This window comes from Pyrgilauda ruficollis, unplaced genomic scaffold, assembly GCF_017590135.1.
Source record: "Pyrgilauda ruficollis isolate IOZ18807 unplaced genomic scaffold, ASM1759013v1 scaffold41, whole genome shotgun sequence".
NCBI classification, from domain to species: domain Eukaryota; kingdom Metazoa; phylum Chordata; class Aves; order Passeriformes; family Passeridae; genus Pyrgilauda; species Pyrgilauda ruficollis.
Genome location: NW_024525601.1, coordinates 2,744,064 through 2,767,080, shown reverse-complemented (window position 1 = coordinate 2,767,080; position 23,017 = coordinate 2,744,064). Strand labels below are relative to the sequence as shown.

At 37.5% G+C, this 23,017-nt stretch overlaps 1 protein-coding gene across 1 annotated transcript in view; it reads right to left on the bottom strand.

Annotated features, from left to right (window-relative positions):
* PIEZO2 (piezo type mechanosensitive ion channel component 2) overlaps positions 1–23,017 on the bottom strand; it is a 290,144-nt gene that overhangs the window by 215,177 nt on the left and 51,950 nt on the right. The window lies entirely within an intron of this gene.

The window sequence follows — 23,017 nt, the reverse complement described above, 5'->3', positions numbered from 1 at the left end:
GCTCTAAGCTGCCAGTTTAATTAAACATTTTTTGTTACAACTCCAAGAGCTGAAATTCTGTGGCTTCAGAGTGCCTATGCCAAAATCCAATCTGCCAAAGCACATTTTTTTTGTTCATTGCCAGCTGAGTATATAGAAATTGGCTCTGAAAAATAGGCCAAGGCCTGTAACACTGCACGGCATGCATACGAAATGCCTGAAGGTGCCAGCAATATGTACTGCACACAGCTTGACTTTACAAACTGCATATGTCTATGTCCAAATCACCAGGTCAAGACTTGGAGTAAACTCCTCAAAATTAAAGCCAGAAAGCAATTCCTTTCTGTTGTGGTTACTGTATCTGTTTCTATCGCAGTAACATCAGGGTGTATTCCCACAATTGTGATCGAAGCTGGTGCCTGTTCGCACGTGTAGAGAAGGGGGCATTCCTGCCAGCCCCTGCACAGAGTTAAATCGGGCACATTTCTTCAGTCTGCTCTTCATGAGACAGTGCCCCAGGTACCTCAGAGCTTTCAAGCTGGCTGTCACACAGAAATAGAAAGGCATCAGAGGCACAGACACCTTCTTGCTAAAGGGGTAGGGCATTAAAAAAAAAAAAAAAAAAAAAAAAAAAAAAAAAGGAGGGGGAAAAGGGAAAAAAATCAAAAAAAGCAGAGAGGATTTCTCTCCATGCCATGGCTCACAAGTGATGAATGCAAGTGTAGACAAGCATTAAAATGCCCAATTAAGGAAAAAAAAACAGTGAAGCTTATTGTATCTTCTACCTAGAATCAGAGCCACAGAATAGTGTGAAATATGCAAAATCTGAAGAAAAAGAGTGCGACACAAATGAGATAGTTTTACATATTTCTCAAAATTAATCATCCCAGAGTATAACGGTTTAAAAAGAAAGGCAACAAAAAAACCTCAGAAAAATAATATGAAAAAATATTATCGTATAGGTAGAAGCTTTTTAAAAATGGTCACCCCCTACGCCATCTGCTCCACAACCACCAAAAAGATTTAGATATGGTCCAAATACCAGGGTGGAGAGTGGTCCACCAAGAGCATTGGGCACCACAGTCTCAGTAATAATTTTAAATATCATCTCTTTTCTTCAAACAAAACTTGTGGGATTAATAACACAGAAGAAGAACAAAGACAACTCAATTTAAGGATTACAAATAGCAGCTTCCAGTGCTAACAAAACACACATGCTTAACAATGGAAGGTAAATTGACCTGAATTATTGGATTATGGTCATTTCACTCACCAGACTGAGCATTCCCTGGGAGTGTATATACATTGTACTCACTGGCCAGCCTTAACCTACCACTCTCCAGCTGGCCCAGGAGAGCCAGACTGAAGCACTAGGAGATCAGCTACAAATGACTATGTAAGGGTCACATTTTCAACTCCACTCCTACATTCCCTATCACTTGAGGACCCTTTGGGGAGGACAGAACAGATTTTCTTCTATGATTTTTCCATTTATGCAGCTTTTTCCATGGCAAACAGTTCTGTAGAGACAGATTAAGCCTCCTAACAGCCCTTCAACCCTCTCGTGCTCCAGCAGCTGTGCCTACAGGCCAAGGCAGGTGCCATCCTTGTCACATTCCATGGCTTTCCTTTGGAAAAACAACCCAGAGCATGTGAAGATGAGAGAGGAGGAAGGAGCTGCAATGGGCTCTAATAGATTTCCCAGGCTGTATGACTGGGGGTGAGGCTGAAGGACTACATCCCTAGACCCATTTTCCCACAGCGCAGACACCACCAGTGTCCAGCTTGATGTAGGACAGACTTCAGTTCCCCTAATATTGATCTTCAGCAAGCACACATGCTTATGCTGCTTTTCTCATAAATTACATCAGCTTTGCTTTCACCTGTGAGACAAAGTAAGCTTTCTTCCGTCAAGCACGTGGACAGGAACTAAAAATATATAGAAGAAATGTACACCACAGTCAACACATAAAATAATGCTAACATTGATCCATCTGTGCAGAGCTCTGCTAGAGCAAAACTGCTGCTTAAAATATTTCTGCCTATGCCTGTTCTCTAATAACACTTTCATACAGATGATGCCTTGAGATGAAAACTTTTCATGGTAAGTGTCTGCTTTCTTCAGGACACATTTCACTGGAAAGCCAAAATCCTACTATTTTCACCCTGAATATCAAATCCTCAGGTTTTGGCCAAAAACATAAAAGCCTTACTAAAAAATCTGGTAATAAAAACCTGACAAGAGTTCTATGTATTGCTTTTTACCACAAAATTACAGATTTTTTTACAAAGATTATTCTGATCAGGGTAATATTAGGAACACTCCACAAAAGAGATGACTGCATGCACATAATTACTTACCAAACACTGAAGCAATCATCAGACTTGTTCATCACTTTTTGTCAGTTCTGTGAAACTTTTTGTGCCCTGTAAATAGTCTCCTAAGACTCCTAAGAGCAGCTCTCTGCATGCCATGTTCAGCAAACGTGGAACCATATGACGGACATCAGGCCTAACAAATTTTTAAATCCGTGACTAGAGAATCATGCAGATGCTCTACTTAACTTTTTTTTCAAGCATAAATTTTAAATATACTGCTATATAAAAAGGGTAGTGCTTGTGCACCAGGCTCTCCTTTTTTACTGAAGAGCCCCTAATCCAAAAGCACTTTTCTGAGCTCCCACACCTGGCATATTGTCTGAGAAAAACCATGTGTCACGGAATAAAACACTGGAACATCAAACTGTCCCATTTAACAGACAGGTTTTTCTACAGATAATATATTAAAAAAATAATCTAGACCTATATAAGAGAGAACCATGTTAATAAATAGCCCTTGACAAAGAACCATCATTTTTCATGTCCAGATTTGCCAAATGGCAATTATCTTTTCTTGTGACTTATGCTCCAAGCACATGCAGCCTCAAACTACAGAAATAAAAATACAAAATCACTCTCATATAATGCCAGAGTCTGCACCTCTTCAGTGAACAATTTTGCTCCCCAGTGTTTGCTATTTTTTCTGAGGAGAACCAGAGTAAATAACCAAATAATTTTAGAGCCACTGCCTGTTTACACCCAGTTAACTTTGTGCTCACCTGCTCTGATCCTTCTTTGGCTCCCTGACGTCAGGACCACGTTCACACCCAGATGAAACCCAGACAGTGGTTAGTGGTGTAAGACCAGTCTCCAAACTTAGGCACCAAAATTAGCAGGTCTGAACAGGGCTGTATGAAATTAAGTTTACCAATACCATTTATCAAGCAGATAAGGTACACAGGTACAGAAGCTGGACACACTGCACAAACCATCTCTCCTGTGAGCACAGTATAAACCAAGACCAAGGGAAACTTCTAGCCCTGCACTCAACAATTCATTCCTTACCATCAACATACCCAAAACAAAATTATCATGGTTCCAGGATATTTAGGGTAACAGAACAAATTTTGGTTGGCAAGGAAAAATTTGGCTTTTTTCAAGCACTTAACCAAATGCTAAACAGATGTAATATACATACTACGAAATTCACTAAAAAATTCCACTTAAATATTTGCATTTGATTTCACTATAAAGAAATTCACCACTGGAATGATTGCAGAAGAAAAACCAGCAAATCTACTCAGATCAGCAGTGAAATAGGAACTGAATTGAAAAATAAGTTATCTCAGTAACAGTCAAAATCCTAAAAACAAATAATTACTCAGTTAGGAAGATGGAATGGATTCAGTGGTCTCTCACAAAATTGTGTAGCATCCTTCCTGTCCTCAAGAATTAATAGCTACATTTAATAGCATTTCTCAGTTGTTTTTGGAGTGAAAATCTACTCAGTCTAAAGGTTATTAAATTCCTAATGATAGACTTAAAAGTACCCCTAAGTGTTGTATTTAAGAGAAATCAATAATTAAGTATATTCAAATCAAGAAACTGAACGAGAATGTGAACAATCCACTGAGAAAAATTTAACAGTAAAACAGTTTTGAACACCCTGACTGAAAACCACAGCTTTCCAGACAACAGAAACTATGGTAAAGACAGAGACAGAGCCTGAACATTGCACTGGGGAGTCTACCCAAGTTCCTTCTGCAATACGTCAGCAACACCTCCTTCTGCAGTGCTACTAACAGCACCTCTGGTGCACAATCAAAGGTGAATTTCTGATAGATGAACAGAGACAACAGCCTAACCTTGCCTCTGCATTATCTGAAGGTGTACAAAAACATGAGGGGTATGGAGAGTAAGGGAGAAAGCAGAGATTCAATTGCCCCAAGCACCAAACTCCCTGCCCATAGCTCTATGTGAATGTGTGCGCATCAAACAGCTCTAACCAAGAGATCTGACTCTGGGATATTGAAGAAATACTTGAAATCATAAGCTGGCAGGCAAATCCCATGGTTTCCAAGCCTTGGATGCCTTTTTCAAAATCACCTGCTTCACAGAACTGGGGGCTATGTCATTAAAGAAGATACAAATAATAGTAATTTTTTGCAGGAGTAGGCAGAATTTTAAGGTTCTTGCTTCTGGTTTTATGCCTGCTACTGCCTCATGGACAAAAAAAGTGGCATTCATGTTAGCTGCAAACCAGCTAAGCCTGCCCCTTTCCTCAGAAATTGTAAGATTCTGTGCCTTTCTACAAGTCTGAAGAGAAATTATAGCAGCTTCTGTTTTCTTGATCTAGACCCAAATCCAAGAGTACACATAACTTCTTGTGAAATGAAATGACAAAGATATATCATCAGCACTGAAGCCTTCCACAGACAAACAAAGTGAAGAACCCAGGAGATAGTACTACACGGTATAGGGCCAGAGCTTTCACAAGTATAAATCAAAAAACTGTTTGGACTATAATGCTGCACAAAAAATTCCTCCATTTTGTTATCTTAAAGTGCATTTTTTTCCAGGCATTTCTAATTCAACTTGATATTTATCATGTGCCAGATTCTGTACTAACTGGATGTCATGGAAATGCTTTCAGTGAACTCAAAAACCCCATATTGAGCATCTGAGTGTTTCCTAGGAGTCTTTTCCACCTCTTTCTGATTGCTCATTAAGGTCAGGAAGAACGGCTAATAAAACTGATTTATAGATGGCTAAAAAAACTTTACAAATACCTGAAGCTCCAGAACAGAGCTTTAATATGCCAGGACTATTTTTTCTATGGAAAGCAACTCATGAGCCTTCTAATGCAGTCTGTCTTCCCTACTTTCATGCTTTAGCACTATTTAGGACTACGAGAGTGACTAAAGTCAAGGTGACACCAACAAGCTAGCCTTCATCCCCACCACACTACATGGAAGTCCATCATCATGAAAGACTACATGAAACTAGAGATAGTTTTGAAATACAGAATGGGGGAGACAACTGGATATAGCAAAGAATGCATATAAATCTGATGGTTCCTGATGTGTCTTGACCAGTCAGCTACAAATACAAGAGTCTGGATGAAATCCCAGGGTCATGTTTACACTAGTGAACAGTGGCAGGTATATATCACTATGTTTATTTGTGAGGAAAATTGTTACTATGCTTCAGTTTTTGACAACAAGGCTGCACTTGCTTGTTATGAGTAGTCCACAACAAAAATCTGACTCATAGAGGTCAGCTCCAGTGTTTATATTACTTTATTTGCATCAACCCAAATGTCAAAATAAGTACAATTTACTGAAACCAGGCTCCGTAACAAATTATACACCATAGAAGACACAGCACTAAATACACATAATGAAATACTTTCACGTTGCTTTTATAGCCTGAGAAAATTTTTATAATCAAAATTCAAAAAACAAAAGAAGGTATTCACATAAAAATCTCTTCAAACCAGATATTTTGCTTGCGGTAATTAGTAAACCAGAAAAGGAAGAAAACTCTGTGACCCTGCTGCCTTTCACCACAGGCCACCAAGTGTCCCTGGAAGGTTTCTGTAACCTGATGGTCAGCCCCAAAGCACACAAGAGGCCACTGAGCTGGGTGAGAGGAGGTACCATTACCTCTGATGATTCCTGCGGTGGTAATTACTGCAGCACCAGAGGCATCAAAGGCGAAGGCAAATCTGCAGAGGCTGCGCCCATGTGAAGTCAGCTTCTAGCAGAGAACAACAGTGGAATTCAAGGTGTCTGAAACTATTTCCTTTGCAGCTCACTGCCCTTCTTCCCCTGCGGCCCCAGAGGCTCTATCCCTCCCCAGTGTGCAGCACAGACACCTCCTCAGGCCCCCCATGCATGGAGACAGGAACACAAAGTGACAGACGTGGCCCGTCCCACCCTACTGAGAAGCTCTTGGTAACCCAGAGCGCTCTGCCCAATGCCACTTGCCTAACCCGTGTCACAAGAAATACTTCTGTAATCAATGGGGCTGTGAAGGAGGCTCTGAGGGAATTTGTTGTTTTATGCAGCACTTCCTTTACGTTTACCTTGCAAACAGAGGCAAATTGTTTCTTTTCTACTAAGTAGAGAAGCTGCTAATATTAAAAACAAATTTGAATCTCCTACTGAGACTTGGTTTTATTTTCTTTTCTCTATTTTTTTAACAGGAGCATCTTGTGAACCAAGACAAACATGTGAGGCTTGGTTTGTGACCAGCAAAAACACACATTCTAAACATCAGTGGACTGCAAGCAACCCTAACTTTTGCTACTGGTCTCAAAGTATTTACACAGAACTTCTTGATTCTATTATATTTTTTACCTAGAATAAGAGACTAAAACCGACCAACACAAACCTCCCAATTCGATGACCCTCTGTAAAATATACAAACACAACCCAAGGAGCAAAACAGCCTCTGCAAGAGAAATTCAAAGCACTTTCTATTGTCCCTTCTCTCATGTGTGGCTCCATATTTGTGATTTTAAGTGGAAGAATTTCCAGAGTGGAATGATTATAGAAAAATCCATGTATCCTGAAGAATTTGGAAATAAAAGGAATACGTATTTTTCTTGGGGATTAGTTTATTAAGAAAAACCCTCACACAGACCCATAAGTGAAATTCTCCTGGTAGAACTTTAAACCTATGCAATGTCCCTTTTACACAGAGATTGATACTTTGTTCAGCAAAGCATCTGCACACAATGAAACACTGCCTGAGTAGTTTCACCTTAGAAGGACCAGCTGAAACCAGCCCCCTTGATTCCCTAAATTAGCTCGTCTCCAGCCCTGTGGCAGTCAGGACAAGAACAATTTTTGTTTTAGAGCAAGCAGCATTCTCCAAGCATGCAGCAATGTTCTTCCTCACATGGATCCCATTTGTTGTGCAGCTGTTCAGGTTTTCCTTACTGGTTTACTAACTAGTTACTTCCAGTAGTTCTTTAGTTCTTCAAATTTTATTGCACAGATACCACATGTAATAATATGCTTATTGTTCCGTATATTTATACAAGGAAAATGAAATTGGAAGTCACAGGAAAGCATCTGTACCTATCTATGTGATCATCACTTCTGGCTGTATTATGGCATTACGGATGTCCCACAGCCATGCAGGTATGCCAATAAAGATGTCTTGTGCCTTTCCTCCAGGGCACTTGATGCTAACAAACCTAAAAGCCCAAATGCATATCATCCATAAACATCCCGTTGGAAGCATCTAAGCAACTAAAAACACCCCTTCTAAGTGATGGATTTAAAGCACCCCTTTAAGTGATGAATTTGATGTTCTCAACCATATGCCATTACTAAACTGACTGTAGCAGAAAGTATATTGGCCTATGAGACCACACAGCACCTTACATATTTTTGTAATAACTCTATTATGAATAATAATGAATTATAATAGCATAGCATTTTTTCCAATCTAAAATATATATGACCAACCCAAACAAAAACACAGGACTAAGTGCAAGTAGAGTGGTAGTGATGGGTGCACTACACTCTCTGGAACAGTCTAATATATCCAGCTGCTGGACAAGAGCACGTGGAACAGCCACCAAAACAAAACACTATTAAGGCCTGCTTCAGATGAGGAGCTGGAGATCATATCATAATGAGACCATTTCTACAAGTACAAAGTAATTTCGTTTAGTGAGTACGCAGGGTATTCACAGCTAAAACAATTGATGGAGACATCCTCTGCTTTCCCAAGCCCTGCAGTATGAGGCTTGTCCTTGGCTCCCATGCAATGTGAATGGCAACCCCTCTCCGTCTTGGGGTGCCTGTATTGCAGAGAATATTATAGCTAAAATTTATATTATTTATATAAATATTCTCTGTATCACTGAGAATATTTATAGTTAAATATCAGAAAAAAGCTGCAAAGACAGTCAAAACATTTTTTCATGACTAATGTGAAAACATAACATTCATCTATTTCAAATGAAAGCACTTTAAAAGAAGGTTTTGTTCTGTATTTCAAACGTACATAATGGGAGGCATTAGGTGACATATGATCAGCTTTATGCTTATATAACTCATTGTCATCACAGCCCCTTGTCTTTCTGAACTGGACTTGCTCTAGTAACAATAATGGACCAACTCTTCCAGGACACTGGCTTTTATAACACTGTCTGTAAACTGAGGATTCTGCAATTTTATCATTAAACTATTGATCAATACATTAATAATTTATGTAGAAATTATATTATGTTTACATATAGTATGATTTAAAAACCTACTATATTTAAAACTAAATCCTCAAACCCAGAAGTTCTTTGCCTTTTTTTTTTTCCCCCAGAGGGAATTTTTAAAAAATGTTCCTCTAGAAAGGTGCTGTGCCCAAGAATATGCTACTAGCAATTATTTAAGTACAGCACTCACTTTCTGGAGGGGGGAGGGGGGGTAAAAAAAAGAAGTCTTCAATGGAATTCACCTGAAAAATTTTATTTGCTATTTCTTCAGTTTTTAAGTTGTTTCCCACAGCAAACTCTCCAGCCCTGTTTCTCTGTTGAAAGATGAACACTTAACGCAGCAAGGTCACCCTACTAGAGTGCTGATACCTGGATACCACCTGCAGTATCAGGCCAGGCAATACTCAAACCTAGTGGACCACAGTATCATTAACCTAACAGTCAAAGGACCATCCAGGATAACAGTCCTTCCCCAGCTTGTAGTTCCCCTTGCTGTGTGCCAGAACCCGACCCCAAAGGATCCGTGCAGTGTGTCTGCTGTCATTTGTCCTCATGGAGAGGAGAAGAAAAAGGGACTGCCCTGAAGGAGCACACAACAGTGCCACCTTGCAGAAGTGATTCCTCTAACACGATTCTGATCCTGGCAAAAGACAGCTGCTGAAGGACAAAGCTGCATCAAAACCAAAACTCAACAGCAAATTATTTCTTTTTAAAAAGTCTTCTTTTCAAAAGCTTGTTTTTCCCACTCACCCCAATGCTTCAATGCAGTAAGGCCAGTGAAATGATGCCAAGAGGGACAGTATGCCCCATTCAAACAAAGCTGTTTTAGTGGCAGCACTATCCAACATAAACTTTGTGACTTTGTACAACATTCTTCTACAAAATAAACTCAAGCTATTTGCCAGCAATAACCTATATATTGATGTGGTATTAAGGGAAACTTGGAGGCTTCAGCTGGGAGACAAACTGTCAACCAACCACTAATTAGTTTTTATGATGTGACTCATAGTTCAGTAATTTCCCAGAATTTAATCACAGGGCACCCAGAAAGATCAATTAAAGAACAGGCTCAGAATTTGTTAGAGCCCTGTGTGAGACAGGGGAAGGCAATGACCTCAGCAGCTTTGCCACAGAATTTTATGAATTAACAAAGAAAGGATTTAAAAGGTAAGTTTAACTAATCTTGTGTTTCCTTGCATACCCATTCATTGTTTTTACAAAGGACTGAGTTTTTTAAATGAAGTAAAAATTGAAGGATTGTGTATTGTAGCTACTGTTTATTTTACGGCTTCATTTACATGAGACTATTCTCTGTGTGACTTTAATTATTCCACTATTTTTTGCTGCATCTTCTTTTATATCTCCCTCAATAAAAAGAGAAAAAATCAGAGTAGGTATAAATTTCTTTAGATTCGTGAACAAGAATCATATTACCAGCATGATAGTAGAAAATTCTTCTTCACAAGTACTTCCCTCCCCTAAAAAAACCCAAATCCCCTATTAAAATTCTTTTAACAACATTTAATGAAAAGAAAAATGAAATTTTTGGCCACAAAATTCTATGATTTCCTTTGTTCTTTCACTCATTTTCAAGCTTTTTTATTCCTCAAGTTTAACACACTGAATCCTATGTTATTCCCACTTCTTGCTTTCTACAATCAATCTTTTTTCATAAACTGAATGAAAACAGCAATAAAATGCTAAAAATGGTTTTCTCAATTTTTAAATGGTTTTGCTTATCAAACTTACCAAATCTGATTTTTTTACTTTTTAATTTTTTTCTTCTATGCAAATGTATAGAATATATACCAGACAAGTAATGCACAGCTGTGATGAAAATTTCATTCCCTGTCTTTCTGGGTTTTGTTCTGCAAAAAACTCTTCTTCGCTGAGAGATTTCAGAAGAGGAGATTTAACTTATTTTCCTAGCCAAGTTATGTGAAGCAAGATTATAGTGAAATGGTCTGAAAAAGTGAGGATTTCTGAAAATCTACTAAGCCCTGTTATTTAAACAATATTTTAAATAATCTTAAGAAAACCACTAAATGTAGCACACTGTTTTTTCTTACAATAACAAACAGCTCCAAAGTGAGTCATGCATGTTACATATGAAAACAAGATAATAAAAGAATTTTTGTGGGTTTACATTTTCTCTTAAAAAATGGAACATTCAAAGTTGGTATTTTGCATCTAAATGAGTTTTTTTAACTTCTTCAAAGCAAAATTATTCTATTTAATTGACACTGTACTGACTGTGGTGATGATGATGATGAATATTTCATGAGGAATGGATGAAAGCTAGGGCATTGGAGAATGGGTTGGGAAGAGTTCTGTATCTATGAAGTTGCTGCTCCTATTTCACAAGAGTCACAAGCCCGGTACATAACACTCACACAACTCAAGAAAACCTTGAGCAGCTCGAGATTCTCAAACTCCCTTGGATGAAGGTAACGTGGGGATGCTCGGAGGGCACCAAGTACTGTAGCAGCTCCGTTCTGCAAGAATAATCAAACAATTTAGGGAGAGGGATTTGAAGAAGAGTAGGGATAACAAAAAAGGTGTTTTAGCCAAGAGCACTTGTGATACAGGAGAACTAGATTCAGGTCTCTGCTCTGAATTAGAACAGGATGTTAACAAATCTGCTGGTGGGAAGGAGGATGTGTTTTAAAGTTCCCCGCTTCATCCGGAGGCAGAACAGAAACATTTGAGTAATGAGAAACTGCACACCTAGCTCTGCATCTGCACCAACAGCTTCATTTTCAAGAGTTCACAGCTCCCTCTAAATCACATTAAGACTAGGGTTTAAATGCTAATTAGGGAGCATGTGCATATTAATTTTCTGCTTCCTTCTCTCCAAGAGTAATGGGAATGCTTTTAAATGCCTTTTGTTTGGTTTCTTATGGGCTTACTTGGTTTCCTAATATATTACAGGGCACTTCCTGCACTGCTTACAGAAGCAAATTTCCCACTGCTAGTGGGAGTTTTCCCTAAATAAGGTCAGCAGATTTGGTCCCAGGGGAGTGAACTGATCTTCAGGCTTAGCTACCCTGAAAATCTAGCAGAAAGCAAACCAGATATCATTCGTCTTTTGAATTTGCTACTATATCATATTCTTCTCCAAGTATCATCATCCAAGACAAACAACTAGGAAACGTTTTGCTGCAATAATCCTTTCAATTAAGGCTCCCATTACAGTGAAACAGCTGCTCACTAGAATACATCTTTGTAATGGAACTATTTATTTCCCAGAAAACATTTCTTTAGTTAAGACAGATGCAATAAACCAGAGCCACGGAAGTTGCAGAAATCAAAGCAGTGAGCAAAATATGACCAGCTAAATATCCTTGAACTGAAAAAAAGGGTGCTTTCTATGAAGGCACAATTTATGTGCCTGTGTTGACAAAAAAGCCTACTTAATTTAAAGTATGTGTGGCATCTCACTCTCAACATAATGTCAGCGATCTGCAATTGAAATAGCACGATAAGCCCTCACACATACATCATTAGAAAGAACAAAAACACTCCAAAAACTTTTGTCCTCTGTCTGATCAGTGATGTTTGTGGGGGCCTCTAAAAGCCCTTTGAAATGTCCACATCATATATATTTGATGGACAACCTCTTGCTTACTGTCAGGTGCTGCTCTTGGCATGGAAAGACAAATGAATCAGCATCTTGTTCCTGCCTCCTGCTCCACACATACATGGTCCCCCTCCCAGCCCTGAGCAGACTGCTGAACACTATTTATTTACTTTATGAAAAAAATTCAACTCACATTACTGTCATTCAAATATAAACAGTAGTGACAAAAGCCATTATCATGAAAAATTTAATCCAAGCTTTGTGAGAGTTTGTAAATGAGCGGTTTTCTTGCTGACAATTCAGGCCCTGTGATTGCAACTCCAGACAGCTTGCAGATGTTTCAGACAATGGAGAGAGCAGGAGGAGGGGACATTCTTCTTCCACCTACCAGTTGCCAATGATTTGAAAACCTTCCCTGTGCCTCTCTTGGTGTCCAGTGCTGCAAAAACCAGGGAAATTAAGAGAAGCACCTTCCAGTCAGATGATGTATAGATGTGCCCTAGAGGCACTAGAACCAGGGTTACTTAAGATCCAGGAAGATCTTAAATGTTTGTTCAAATCTAAATGATTCCATGATAACAGCAGCTCCATATTCCTGTCTTCAGGAATGGGTTCCAAATCCAGCATTTACTCTTAGCCCACAAAGGCATGACAAGTCCTCAGACTGAGTGGAGCACCACATCTACACAAACTACATAGACATTTGTCTAGATGTGCTTGAAGATGTCAGGGCCTGTATCACTGCAGCACCAAATGATTTCTCAGAATAATCAGAAATACAACTGGTGAACAATCAAGACTTTGCTACCTAGTTCTCCTTTAATTCTTAAATCCTTTGAAAAAAAAAGCAATTCATAAACAGTGTCTGTGTGTCACACCCTCCTAGTTTCTTGTACAGCCACTTAGCAAGGGTAGTTTTCTGTGCTCATGAAAGGAACAAAGCAGTTGGAGCACAAAGATGACAAAAAAGACCTGTTAAATCATACAACTAACAAGTGGAAAGGAAGGTAGATAATTTCAAGAGAAGGAAAGAAAAATATACAAGGATGCAGTATTCTTATAGTGGAGATTGTCTCTGAGGCTCACTATGACAGAAAAGTACAGTGCTGATCTGCAAAGAATTAACACCAACCTAGATTTCTACTTTAGGCTTCCCAAGTTCCTGGGGATGCAGAATCTGGATTTAAATCCATTACAGACACAGGAGCATCCACAGGAAGTCAGGCTTAGCTATGAAATCTGATAAAAGAGACCTAATATCTACCAATTACTGTGCTCTAAAGGCAGTATTATTTTCTGTCATAATAAGCTCCTGTCAAAAGTACATACTTTTCCATGTGTGAGGATGAAATTCAGAGTAAAAGAAAATAAAATCCATGCTTAGCACTTAACTTGAGGAGCAAATCTCTTGCTGACAAGAACCTATTTGAAATAAGGTTGAATGAGAAGGGAAAACACAGAAGAAAAATAAATTACGTGTGAACTTTAAAGAAGTAGTGTCTACCTCAGTGGACAAATTTCTGGTACTACCAGAGAGTAATTCATAGCAAAAAGCTGGTGCTAAGACACTGCAATGAGAAGTCAAGCTAATGCCATCACCTACCTTACTGTCTAATACAGTCCAAGGCTCACTTCTTAATGCTTCTTCAGACATCACCTGGTGTAGTAGATTCAGGATGTGACTCTGTAGTTTGACTGCCTTCAAACAAGGCAATAAAATTGGAGTGAATAGGAACAGCTGCACTGCTTTTGAAAAACTGCACTGATTTTACTGGAATTCCTCCCACATACAGGTCAGCCATAATAATAAAAAAATGTACCTAATAGCTTACTGGGTTTTGTACCCTTCCTGTAAGAAAGTGTGACAAAAATTGGTTGTTTAACATACAGGAGTATGAGAGATGAGAATAGGGAGGCCCAAAATGTGTTTTATATTCTTTTTACTCTTTCATTTTCCAAACCAAATCATAATCCTCTAAGACTATATATAATTCTTCTGACTGTTGAAACAGTCTGAAATCTTGAAAACAGTTATGATGACCACATTAACACTCCAAATCTTCCAACATTGTCCATCTCTGAAACCAAATCACCAGACAGTTTCAAGTCAGCAACTGTTAACTCAGCCTAATATAAAATAAACCAAATAACCCTCCCCAAACTACTCAAAACATGGTCAGAAAACCTCAACAAACATCTGACTCTTACCATTTATATACAGGTTTTCTGGAGACATTGGGCAAGTGATTTCAGTAATGTGGGTTTAGAGGCATCGGCTGGGTTATTCTACTTCCCATCACCACAGGATATATTCTGGTTCATAAAAGGATTATATTCCACTTTGTAGTTAGACATGTCTTTAAGCTCACTCTATTCATTAGAAGTCTGAAACCTAGAAAACTATCGCTGGCCCACCATGCATACACAGTTTCTAGATGGTGTGCCACCAACCCCATTTAACCCAAAAAGTCCTCCTTCTCCTCAAATCCAAATTCAAAATGACAATTTCCCTTTGCAGACTAAAAAAGTAGGAAATTTATTTTAAGATATATGTGATGCGTTGTTTTTATCTTACTTGTGTACATTAGCATCAGCTTCTTGGGACTCACTCTGAATTGACCTTACCAAAGTATTATCTAGGTTGCTTAGCACAACTCCTTTTTAGAACAGACATTTTCATTTAATCTCTTTTTTCCAGTAGCCTCAAGATATTTATTTATTCTTCTCTTATGAATATACTCCAAAATTTGAAAAAATACACATTCACAGGAGATCATATCACAGGAGCACACATGCAAGAGCACTTCCCCTTATTTTCTGTATTTAAACTAATATTTTCATTCTTCAATTTAGGGTATCACACTCGGTTTAGGAGGGAGATTATGCAGTCTTTAAAACTTTAACATTTAAACTCCTTGGGTTTTACTTCTTCCTCACATACAGTAGGTTTTCTTCTTCCAGCCTCTTTCCCAGGTGGTGCTTTAGCCTTTGTCTCTGTGTTTAATACCATTGCCCTGATTCAAAACTGAAGCACACAATCCTGTCTAAAATTTGGGGCATACCCAGATGATATTTAATTCCTACTTCACCCTTACTGCAAGCCGTGTTTTTAATTATTTTATATTCATATAGACAAACACATTTTTATTCCTTGTTCCAGTTTCCTTGGAAGAGTAGTTTAACTCAGCTTGACTTCTGGCAAATTCTATTTCATCTGACCACTTCTGACCTCTAAGATTATTCCCCTTTTACTCATGCCTTTCAAACTCTGTTTATTCTTAATGTTGTTTGTGGAAGTTGTTAGTCAGCAAGTTAGGTCCTGACTTCACCTCTAAAAGCCACCCATGCTTGAGATGGAAGTTCTAGAAAGATTGTTGCATTTTTTACCAGAAAATGTCACCACATCCAAATGCTTGAGCTCTTCAGTCACTATCTAGTTTCCCTGAACTTGTGTTGCACTTCAGGTTAAGAAAACCTTGAAGATTATTTTCTGTTAATTTTGGATCATAAGAATAGTGATGACTAACTCACTCTGACGTCCATAGTCCCTCCAAACCCAATTTTAAAATAACACTGACTCTTCACAAGTCAGTAATTGTTTAAGAAGTTGCATGCCCTAGGGAAATATTTGGCTGTATGGTTATTAGGATCATTCATTCTCTAATTTATAGCAGACCATAACAATTGCATGTTGATTTTCTCCTCTAGTATTATCTGAATCTGGCTAAGATCTTATCAACCTCCTACCTTCTTCCTGAAATGTAATTTTGACTTTTAAATTACTCTAGTGTAGAAGTAGATTCAAAAATATCCCTGCATTTTCTCTCCAATCTACTTGCTCATTGACAGAGCTAAAAAGCTACAGCTTTTTACAGCTACTGTAAACGTTTTTTATTCCTTTTTAACTCTGTATCACACAGCTTTCGACAGAGCTCAATCAAGAGGTCTCAGAATCGTCACCAGGAAACTTTGCTGCCTCAAGGGCTGGTCCATTCCCACTGCAGGGTGGGAGAAGGTTCCTGGCTTGGATGGAAGGTCATGCTTCCTGCTGTGTGTAATGCACATAAAATCACCAAATTATGCCAATGAACCCAAAAAAGGAAAAATAAAGGCTCATGGAAACAAAAAAAATAGAAGTGTAACACTTCTCTAATCATTTGCATACGAAGCACACTAAAAAGAACAAAGGCAATTTAAGTCTGAGAAATTCATGCTTCAGGACAAAGAGAGAACAAAGTCTTGAAGTTTGGCTGTCCTGGCATAGCCGGCACCATTCTCTTTCCATCAAAATCTGTGGCCTGATTAATCAGAATTAGGATTACAGGACTACATGATGGACATGTATTATACATTCTAAGGTGCTGCTATTTTTATATGATTTTGTAAAACATATTTTCATAAGTTCATTGTTTAACTCAATTTAAGAACATGACATAAGGTCATTCTAAATCCTTTCACAGCCACAGTAAGCCTACATCAGATCCCAAATTTGACAATGTGAGCACATTCAGCAAAGTGTTTTTGTCAGTGCTCAACTTCACAGCTAGGTTCTAAATGACATTTTCTGTGCTTGTCTCATTCAAACTCATGGCAGAAATTTCTACTTACACTTTAGTGGCATTAGATTGGAGGACAGCTAACTCACAGCAAACTGTCCTAATCTACCATGCTGTTTCTCAATTACATTCCCATTTCTCCACTCTTTCACCTTCCAAAGACAACATTAATAAAAGTTTTATTTTGCATATCCTTCCTGGAAAGGAAGAAAATTGACTAATTTTCAATTATTTTAAAACAGAAGAACAGAAAGGACACCTAGAAAAGTCACCTTCAGAAGCTTTGTAAAGTAATATTGATATCATTAGGTGTTGCATGTAGCTTAATGAATCAGGGGGAAAAAAGCAAGAACATTTTCAAACTTAATGCCAAGAACAAAAATTCCTTATTTACACCACTGAATTACTTCTCTATGTAATAAATTTGAATTTACCTATACTTTGGGATAAAAAGGAAGCTTGGTCTTAGCTCTTGCTCTTTAGTCATGGCTAGAGTTAAATTAAACAAAGTTAATTAAATTATGGCATGTTTAGTCTGAAGCTGACTATCACCAGGGTAGTGTGATCAGGGCAAGGCTCAAGATCAACTTGAAACATTAAAATAACTAAAGAGATCACTTTCAGATCAACTGAAATTGACTTTTTTCTTTCCCTAAAACAACTGCTGTTTAATACATCAACAGAAATATTACTTTAAAATAAATAAAATAATACAAAATCTAATGTAGCTATAAAAGTGCTCATTTTTACAATGCAAACAGTTTGTGATAGTGTCAGCCTTCCTTAAACTAGCTTTTTCTTGTATAATTTAGGATTTCCACCTCTATCCAAAAAACCCCACACCAGTCTAATTCCAGACATCTTATTTCAAAAGCCTCTGAAGAATTTTTGCCCTTTTTACCAAGACTGATTTCCCTTCTCTACAATTGAATCTTTCTAAAGACTCATGTTATCGTTAACCACACAAAACAAAGTCTAAATCAAACAGTTAATTGCAAGTTAAAAATTTTTTTAGTTATTTTCTCCTCCTGACTTCTGTACTCTTGCCCTGGTTCCAGTCTTCAAACAACATACTGCTGAGTTTCTGCCATACCTGGATCCAAAACCATTGCCAGCGCTCATATAAACATGATAATGAAAATGGGTGACACATTGTCTAATCAGCCACTTACTGGGAATCCCTGCTTACAGTCTAGTCTGTGAAAACCAAAAAGTGAAATAGCTCAGGCACTGGAGTGCCCATCCTTAGAGTGGAATATCCCATTTGGGAATAGCATTACGAGGCAGTAAGAAAGCCACGAGTATTTGTTATCACAGACAACTTAAGAAAAATACAAGATTCTTGTACCCAACACTGTCAGTCCAATGCTTCTTGTGAGTTCACTCTCACACTTAGTTGAAAGGGGTTCTAATTCATCTCTTAAGAAAATGTTTTGGTCCTAAATAGAGAGAAAGCATACAATACCAATAACAGAAATGTTCACAGGCTCTTAAGATACAAGAGCATTTATGAAAGTGCTTAATGTAAAGGTATGGCTCCATTTTCACTCCCACATTGCTAAAATTTTCAAGAACAGGTATTTCTTATTGGATTTGGCCCACTAATTATAAATAACACACTCCACTGTTCACTCACAAGAGAATACCTGATAATGTTGAGAGTGGAGAAACCCAGCTGAGATGCAGTGTTTTAAGTCAAAGGATGTTTATGCAGCAGCCTGGCATGTCTCCATAAGAAAACACGTGCCCAATCCAGTAGAAATTCCACTTGTTATTGCTCAACAGCATTTTCAAACTTATAAAAATGTCTTCATGCTGATGCTTTGGGCTAGTACAAAGAAACTCAGTGGTTTCAAAGACACTCAAAGAGTTCTCCTACTCTCTTTAATATGCATTTCTATTAATGCTTGAAGTTCTTTCTATTAGTCACCTAAGGATAACAGGTAATAAATCATTTTCCAAGAAAGGAACAAATCATCTTTGTGGTTATGCTGGTAAAAACTGGGTGAAACTCTTCTCCAAATCACATAAACCTAAATCTAGATTGACCATAGAGTACCTTAAATTTACCAAAGTCAAAACTCCAGTTATACTCCCCAAAACCATGAAGACTTTTTATTGAAATACATGTTTTAAACATGGTTTAAAACATATCCCTTCTCTTTGCAATGAATTCATACATTTTAATTTATAATGAGATCAGAATATGACTGGGTCTATGGTCTGTCCATTCTGGCAGACATGACTGAAAACTCTTTTGAAGAACAAAAATGCAGTGTACAGCTCATCAACACAATCAGAAATAAGTGAACAGGTACAGGCTCTGCCTCTTGCAGGGGTGAACAGGGTTTCAATCACACACCTCAGATGCACAAAATGTATCTCTGTTTTTGCTGCACTTTCAGATAGTGCAGCCAGTTACCCTCTATCTGAAGTAGTCTAACTGCAATGTCCCAACAATAATATACTAATAGTGGGTGATATAAGTGTTATGAGACAAAAAGTAATGAGCTCCAACTGCTTGAGCTAAAAACATCTCCTTGGACAGATGCAGCAATAGATTTGTAAGATTAAGATACACATTCAATTGAATTTCCGTTCAAAGCAAGCAATAAAAACCATGCAAACAAGTCCTCCCAAAATCAAAATCTGTATTTCCATCCTAGCATCTCATTCTGTATGCAGATAATTTAAGAAAACCAGAATGTTTAAAAGCACCAAATTAGCTACATTATTTGTGTTTTCCATCATATCCTGTTAATAACATTGTTGTTATGAAAATGATTAGAGCTGGTTTAAATCGAAAAGATCAAAAAGTTGAAGAATTTTTTCCACAGCTTTGAGACAGAAAAAGATGTAAGATTGCAAACATCAACATCCCATAATAGCTGACATGACAGACTACCCCAATGTATGTGTTAGTGTATAGATTAGGATGTTATATTTTTAAATGTTTAAATGTTTCATTCTTTGTTGATAGAGCTTTAAGTATAACATTTGCCACCAGCAGGACATGGTTTTAACAGGGCTGATGAGAAAGAGGAATTCTGTTAAACTCTCAAAACTGGTGGTTTGGTTTCTTTGGTTTGAGTTTTCCAAGTTATTTTTATGTGCTTGCTGCATATGTACCTTGGGCAGGAGTTCATTCAGTATGAACACTCAGGAAATTCTGAAAAGCTAAAGCTGCAGCCCTGTGAGAGCAGTTGATTTAGTAATATAGAAAGTATTCTTCTCATCTACTAAAACCCATTCAACTGTGATTTTTCCGGCGCAAGAGTTTACAACTAAGAGGTTAACCATCTTTTTTTCTCTTTCAGGAGTATCACATGAAAATTTTCACTTAAGCTCCTTATTTTGTGCAGTAGCCTTAATACATTGCAGCATAAATGAGGTCTAAAATTATGCTTCTAATCTAAGATATTTGGACTTGAGGCTTAAATTATCAATTTCGAGGACTACCATTAGGACACATCTTCTGTTCAGTAAATATATAGGTTTACCCAATTCCTATCTTGAACATCTAAATCAGATTACTCAAGTCAGGTGCTTAAAGTTAGGGTGAAACTCGAAAAATCGAGTGCAGATGAGAGTAGAAAGACTGCTAGTAAAACAGATGCTTTGTAGAATTGATGAGTGATCATAGGGGCGTTGTCCTCACACGAAACTCAAAATCATGTTTGTATAAAGTTTTTTCCCATATTCACTTGGATCAATTCTCTCCTGAAAACCCTTCAGCTATATTTGCTGATCCAAATTTGTTACTGTAACCCTTCTGTATCTTTCAATTCTGTGCAGATTATTGCAAATCACAAACCCTTTAATAGCTGCAAAATAAATTCCATTGTTCCATTTCTTTACCGTCGTTCAGCCACGCTGAATTAACAATTTTTTTAATTATAGTTCATCATTTCATCAATCTATGCATTTTTAAAACATCATTTTTACTGATCTGAGTGCTGTGACAAGGTCATTTTTCCAACAGAGATACAAGTTTTGTCATCCTGAGCAGTGAATTAATTCAGAAGCAAACAAATGCTTTTTGCCATTAACATAAGCAGACTGAGCAAAACCTAGTCCATGTGTGAAATTAACTGATTCCCTCCCTCTTTTTTTTTTTTTTTAATTTACATCATGACCAGCTACAGGGTCTTGTTAATCAAAAAATATCAAATTAAATAAAGTAAAACCTATCTAAATGTAAACTCATATCTCTAACTGGGGAAAAAAATGCCACATAAACCAGGTATTTAGTACAGCTAAATGAGCCATTTGCCCAGGACCGGACCAATCTATATTGTAATGTGTTATTATTTCTATAAAAAACATCATGTACAAGCCTTTATTAGGATGAAGACATAACTGCAGTAGACATTAGACACAAAGGAAGAAAATATCACTAATATAAAAGATCTCACAATCAAAGAAGTTAGAAACTAGGCTGCTGCACTATTTACTGTGCATTTGTCAGCTCCAGAGAAATAGGTAACAAATCAGTTACTGATTTTAGAGATAATTTATATAGAAAAATTCCTGCTGAAATCACAGGGCTTCACCACCTATTCATAGAGGTAAATGCCTCAAAAACTGTTCCCATTAGCAATGCTTGAAAAATTGGTCAAGTTTTAAGTTACTCCTGAAGACAAGAATGTATTTGCAATGAATGTTTCTTAGACAGTTTTCTCTGCCTGTGTTCCATAGGTTATTTTTAAGATGCTGACAGGCGAAATACCAACCTCTTTTGAAGATTAGGAGACAAATCCTTCAGTTAGAATTGAAACCAATACATGGAACATAGGCAGAGACACAGACAGTGACTTATAACTTCATATTTAAGGATTAATATTACTTTATCTTAGTAATTAACCTTTTTAATAAGATTAAATATTTAAGGGGGCAAGAAGGAAAAAAAATTACTCATTAATCTTTAAACACCATCTGAATTATTTGAGTGAGTATAATAGTTTTTCTCCAGTGTTTCTAACCTTTTAAGTTTCTGTCAAAATTTAAATTAATCTAGACTGATATCATCCATTTCAGAATAATTTCTAATTCTAGATCCTGTAAAACCCTGGTGTAAGCCTGGTGGAGATAAGCTTCATAAGTTTAGGAACCGTAAAGTGACAAACTGGGAAAACAGATGAATGTGCAAGAGACAGGAAAGTTGGTCAGAGATTTTGACTGAAGAGCTGAGTGTGTCAGGAGATGATGAGGAAAGAAGGAATTGGTGGAAAGCTAAAAAGTTTAAAATAATTTTAAAAACTTAATCAAAACAAACAGAATTTCAGGAAAATTATCTGAGTGATAGAAGTATTAGGGGAAAAATACAAGAAAAGTACATAAACATAGAGTTGGTTTGGTTTTGGGTTGTTTTTTTAGTAAAGTTTAATTTATCTATTTTTTGACTCTGATTTACTGGTGGTTTGGCTGGTTTGGTTTAAATATTTCGTCTTTCTTTTCCATCTTCTGGACACAAAAAAGAAACCCAAAACAACAACCCTCAAGAGTTCCTAGAAAGATAGACCTACAAACACATGCACACAGTTTAGAAATGTGACAGGGACAGTGGGCAAAGTGGGTACACTCAGAAATACTAAATTTATATATGAAATTAATTCAGACAAACACATCATACCATGACATTCAGGTGAAGTGCAATGCAATGTGATACACAATGTGACACACAGGGAAACTATTCAAAGTCCTAAGAAAGTGCTTTCCTCTGAGGAGATTGCTACCATCAGTGGTGCAAACTAGATTACACACAGGAATTAGGTATAATCAAATAGCCTTTTTTATACTCTAAAATAAGAGAATTTGTATGTCTCTCCACTCTCACTCTTGGCACCTAAAAAATGGCTCTGTTTATCCTGTCAAACACTTCTCTTGGCACACACAGAAGGGGCAACAAAAGTAAAACACACAAAACCAATAGGGTAATAGCATATTAACTGCAATAAAATATTGGAGCAGCTGTAACCAAATTCCCTAGGAGTCTCCCTCTCAATTCATACCTTCAGCACCTTTAAGAGAAACTCTGACTCACAGCTGGACATTTACTGATGTTCCATGCCTACACTGTCCTTGTAATATTCCCCTGTAAAAATGACTGACAGCCTCACCAAGACTGGGATTTCCCACTTTTTATGCTTGCTTAATTTATTTTTCAGGCCTGTTTTTCCTGGTTCCACTAGCTACTGACACAGATAGCATAAGCTGAGCCTACCCAATTGGTATGGATCCCCGCCAAAAGACAGGAACACCTGACCTACAAAGACAGGCTGGAAGAGCTGGGATTGCTCAGACTGGAGAAGAGAGGGTTCCAGGGAGAACTCATTGCAGCATTTCTGCACTTAA